This window comes from Chelmon rostratus, chromosome 13 (genome assembly GCF_017976325.1).
Source record: "Chelmon rostratus isolate fCheRos1 chromosome 13, fCheRos1.pri, whole genome shotgun sequence".
Classification (NCBI taxonomy): Eukaryota; Metazoa; Chordata; class Actinopteri; order Chaetodontiformes; family Chaetodontidae; genus Chelmon; species Chelmon rostratus.
In genome coordinates, this window is record NC_055670.1 from 4,445,847 (window position 1) to 4,451,491 (window position 5,645).

Below are 5,645 nucleotides of genomic sequence, written 5' to 3' on the forward strand. Positions count from 1 at the left end.
ACATCGTCAAAATAATCAGTAAACACCTCATCTGTCAAAGAAAATGTTCAAGCTACAGAGGGAGAAATGGAGAGTGTGTGTTCTCAGTAAAGAATAAAAGTGATGTCCAGTACCTTGTTTGAGTGCCGTGACCTATTTATTTCCACACAGTGTATTCATGCTCACCTTAGTACAGCTCAGCCCATAGATCTTCATGGGTAAGTTTTTCTCTGAACAGTTTCTTCCTGTCCAAATGCTGCCTGCAACACTGCCACTCTGACACAGTCAAAAACTGTTTGCTTCCTTTAATGTCTTTCCTGTGATAATGCCCCACCTACACTAGTGTTTCCATACTTCTATCTCCTAATCAGTACTGTACTGTATGAAGTGTTTCACATGAAACTTCAAATGAGGTTAGGTTTGTCTGTATGAGTTTGTAAATGGCAGCCTGTGCCCTTATGTTGTGTGTATGTAGACGGTAAGATGTTCATGGAACAAATAGAAAATGAAGGACTGACAAACTCCTCAGACGTGTTGTGATGACGCTCCCTCCTGCTGCAGGTATTTGAACGGCCTCTGGCAGCAGAAAAAAGTCTGTTCTGTGTTTATGTCTCTCAGAAATGAAAAATGAGGCGAGTGGGTGCAGAGAGCAGGTGCAGCCACTGGGGGGCGACACATACTAACAGGTTTCCAGCCGAGAGGCGCTTTTACGCCGACACACTCCACTGTCAAGTTTCAATGATTTATTAATCACATTTCACTCAGGTTTGTCTCAGCTTTGCAACACGATTAGCTGCCTTTTCTCAGCTCTATATGGGGGCTAGAAAATGTTACACATGATACATCCTTAATCACCTAATTAAGGATGATGGTTTCATGTTGTTTCTGGACTTCCATAAAGCGTTCGACTCTATCGAACACGATTTAATTATTAACACATTTAAACACTTTGGGTTTGGTCGCTTATTTCTTGAAATGATTATTATGATTACACACCGATGTTAATAGCTGTTTCCCTCCCAAGAGGCACTGATTTACATTTCAGGATCTGTAAATATTTCAATATTTATCCTCACAATAACAGTGTTACCTACATTGGTAGCAGTAAATCTCATAAAATCATTAGAAAAACACATACGTTGGTTTGGTGTTTACCTATGTCCTAAACATACAAGGAGTTAACATTTATAATCATCACACTAAAAGTTACATGTTTTTGATGCATATTTGTCTCCCAAATATATTAGTGCGTGCGAATGGGTAAATAAAACTTTTTTATTAACTTAGATCACTTTGTAGAAAGGCACTTTATAAAGTTCGGTCTACAGAGATTGTAATATCTATGTTCGCTACAGACAGTCCAATGGCTTACAGACGCAACCCCACAAACTCTAACCCAAGAAACAGGGATCACTTTGTTGGCCCTGTTTCTCAGGGCAATCCGATCCATCCCGGAGAATTTCTCCGTCTGCAAACTGCTCTTGAGCAAAGTCGCCACCAGAACAACTTTCTGAGAGTCCAGTTGAACCGCGCCTGGTTTGAAAGGCATCAACTCCGGCATGCGAAGCGCAGACACGTCTACACTGTGACCGACTTAGAAGAAGAAATACGTGGACTGGAGCGGCGTCTGGAAGAGAAAAACAGCAGTGAGAGCAGCGCATCAGGTGAAGCTGATGTCTCCCCCAAAGAGACGAGCGTGGAGTCCCAGGTGGAACAGGTGGAAAACATCCAGCACCTGGAGAAGAGCGAGATGGCAGAGACTCAGAAGAGTTTATTTCGTGCTTCCAAGCACGGCAATCACATGCCACGGCATACAGGAGGAGTTGGATTTTGTTTAATTTCTGAGCCTTGGGAGCAACTAAATACGACATTCTCCATCATCGGTTATTACTGTTATTTTTTTGTTTTTCTTTTAATGTCAATCCCGAATCCATTGCAGGCTTCCTCGTCATATGATCTAATGCTTTTATTCTTCTTTTCTGCTGCGGATTCAGGCATTTTTGTGATCAGGCAACTCTTTTGTTTTAATCTTTGCTTCCTGCTTTTTTACTATAGCCTACAATATACAGTAGCTCAGGTAATTAAAAATTGCGAGGGGTCAAATCTTTTACATATATATGATCTAATGCTTTTCTTCTTCTTTTTGGCCGCAGGATTCAGTGATTAAAACGTGTTTTATTGTTATTTTTAATATCTGTATCCTGCTTTGTCCTAGATGCTTTTATTTTTATTTTTTTTACGGTTTTTAAGGTACCACTACGTTTACAATGCCATCTTATATTAGTGTAATATCTTTTTGTCTTATTGTGAAAGTATCCTAGTCCTTCCCCCCACGGCTAGCGACACCTGTTGCCGGAAGCATTCTGCCCTTCTCCTGCTACTTGGTAAGATGTGCTTTTTCTGAGCTGATGTCTTACTTTTCCATTATTCACACGGTTTAAAAGTTAAAGCGATGATTAACAGTGGTCTCATTCTTAAACACAAGACTATGAAAACGACCTTCTAACTTGTGAAGGGAACAATAGCAACTTTTGTCTGGCTAGCTGAAGACAGCTATGTGTATGCTAATAGTTACTGTGCATACGGTAACGCCGCATCACCAAAGAGTATGTTATGTCATGCAATAACAGGAGGCATAATGTCTCATTAGGCCTCCTTAAACACTGTGTATTGTTTTAGAAAAAATCTTTTGTATTCATTCAAAAGATGGGAAAATCATGGTCCAATCAGTTGCATACACTTTTTAAATCTTTCTGTATGAATAGAAAACACAGGTAAACTATAGCTAGCCTACAGTACTAAATACTTGTCTCTTTTCTCCTCGTAGTTTCTGTCAACCCATCCTATCTCCATCTGAATCATCTAAGTCAGGGGTCGGGAACCTTTTTGGCTGAGAGAGCCATGAACACCACATATTTTTGAATGAAATTCCAGGAGAGCCATACAATATGTTTAAAACTAAAAATACAAGTAAATGTGTGCATTTTATGTAATTTCAACACTTTTAAAGTACAATAAGTCTCTGAATTCTTTTTAATAACATTCTTTTGCTGTTGCTAATTAATGATGAGTTAGCTGACAGCGGGATTAACGACAAGCCGTAGTGCGCCCCTTTGCGCATGCGCCCATCGACCGCTATTTTCGACAGCAAAATACGGCAGCCTCACTTAAACAGTGCCTGTCACGACCCGATCTGCGTTGCCTCATCAGCGTTGCCTTTGTGATTGATGGATAGATAGATAAACAGATAGACACAACGACATGTATGTTTGCCACTTTCCCACTGAAATGACTGCGAACCGGCTTTCTAGTCGCTGGCTCGCGCGTGCGCAAAGGATTTGTTTGCAAGCCAGATGCGGCCGTCAAAAGAGCCACATCTGGCTCGCGAGCCCTGATCTAAGTAAACCCAAAGGCACTTTTAAGAGTCATCTATCTATCTATCTATCTATCTATCTATCTATCTATCTATCTATCTATCTATCTATCTATCTCTATTTGTTAACTGTTTGTTAGTCTGCCTGTTTGTCTGTATTCTTTTGTTTGTTTGTTTGTTTTAATTATATTAAATGTTAGTAGAAATATGAGTGCATAAGAGTTTATACTTTTTTTTATTAAACAAGGCAGTTGAGTAGTTAACATCCAAGCATGCTTATGGCATGTTTAGACATGATGAAAAAGGCCCAGATGATGCTGTCTTTGTATCAGCAGTTAATAATATGTGCTCTTAGATCTATGGAGAAGACTTTAGTAAACAAATGAAGAAACTGATGCCAAAGGCAGACCTTTCATGACTGCAGTGCTTCTGCATTAGTGAAATATGTATGCAAAACATTGAGGAGCAAGTTTTCCAAATGTAACTGTCCTTAAGTACAGAGGGGGATACATATTCGGTATATTATGGTAAGGGTCAGATAGTGTATAAATCCCTCAATGCAATAGATGTTGGGGTTTGCTTTAATTTGTCACCTGTTTTTGATTCTAGTACCTTTAACCACATCGGTTTGACAAGACTGTTATTTATTAACACATAGAAAGCAGCTCAGATCAGGAAACGGGCGTGCTCTGGAAGAGACTCTCCATCAAAGAAGACAAGGCAAGGGCAAGACAAGCCCAGGGGGAGGTGTGGTGGTCGACGCAGAGCCTCAGCTACAGGTTGTTTGTGTAAATTGTTGATGTCTCGAAAAGTAGATAACATTTTTTTCAGTGGCATTACAGTAAATGTCAAGCAAGTCTTTCATGTGAATATAGTGTGTCTGATTGTATTTTATTGTTAATTAATATTTACATAGAAAAAACACAATTGCAGTCCTAATCCATTCTTATTCTTCTATGTGCTTATTTACAGTGTCACAGCCTCCAACTGAGTGCTCCCTGTCATCCAGTGTGGAACATCTGCCTAGTTTACCCTCAGCAAGTCCTTTGATGACATTTGGTAAATCACAGTGATGAAAGAATTTTAAATCTTCAAATGTCCGTGTATAACTGAATTTAAGATTGAAACAAACCTTAACACTTACACTTGAATATGAACACTAATGATTAGAGCCAGTTTCATAGTGAAAATATGTGTATACTGTGTGTATGTTGATTAATTATTTTAATGGTTGTTATTTAAATAACTGAAGTTGATATTTTCTTTACAGAGAAAAATATGGAGAGGCTCTCTGCTATATATCGTCATTTAGCTTTTGGCGCCGTCCCAGGTGGCAGCCTGTAGCAGCAGCTCCCGTCGTGTTTTTTAAGTTTTCGTTTATTTGTCCGTTCGTTCTTTTTTTTTTTCTGTTTTCTGATCAATCACAACCTGTTCGTTAGAGTTGTGACAATGTCTGGACTTACGTTTGCTACCCTTCTCCGTGTTTTTCTTCTACTTTCCCTACTTTTTGTAACTGGGAACTATGCCGACGGCAGCGGTGGGAGCATTGTTTACATGCGCGAACAGCTGATCGCGCTGTGTAGACCCGTGCTGCTGCCCGGAGACAGACCTGTGGTCCCGCAGGAGTTACGGAGGAGAAGCCGGGGCTGCAGGTCTGGAGTAAAAAGGGGGGGCACCAAATAGTAAATAGTAGGTTCACTAGATCACAACATGTTGTTTCAAATATTATGTTGACATTACTGATGAAACTTAGTCGATTAAACTAAGTTTAATTGTCAGTTTTCTGACATGACTAGTTGTAGTCAGACTCAAACCCCACTTCTTTCCAGGAAAAGGAAGATAACGGCAGCAAATCTACTCTTTATTTTGAGAGTAGTAATGGGAGAGAGTACTTCCTGTGATTTCTTGTAAAGTGAAAGCCTTTCACTTCTGGTTACTTCTGCTTTTGGTCACTGTCTTCAATAAAACACTGAAAAAAGAAGTCATGTGTTCTTTAATGTCATACTATTTATTGAGTACTGTACAGTACTTCACTATCAACATCTAACATTTCTGGACTATATGCATCTCCCTCCCTCATGCATAACATGTTATGTGGCACAGGCCTATACTGTTTTAAGAAAATGTCATGTCACGGTCATTTTTTAAGATATGTGTGCAAAACTTACAGTGCACACAAAAAAGTACTGGCAATACAATATGCTATAAGGCTGATAAGCTCGGACCATCCTGTCAGTCTGGGGAAAGGGGTATACAGAGACTATAAGCAGCCATATTAAATCAATGGGGGAAT

General features: G+C 39.6%; 1 long non-coding RNA gene across 1 annotated transcript; it reads left to right on the forward strand.

Annotated features, from left to right (window-relative positions):
* The first annotated feature begins 2,331 nt into the window (after positions 1-2,331).
* Positions 2,332-5,319, forward strand: LOC121616473. The gene is made up of 3 exons (XR_006007299.1): positions 2,332-2,363; positions 4,011-4,131; positions 4,325-5,319. It is a non-coding gene; the product is annotated as an uncharacterized LOC121616473 (long non-coding RNA).
* Positions 5,320-5,645: the final 326 nt, after the last annotated feature.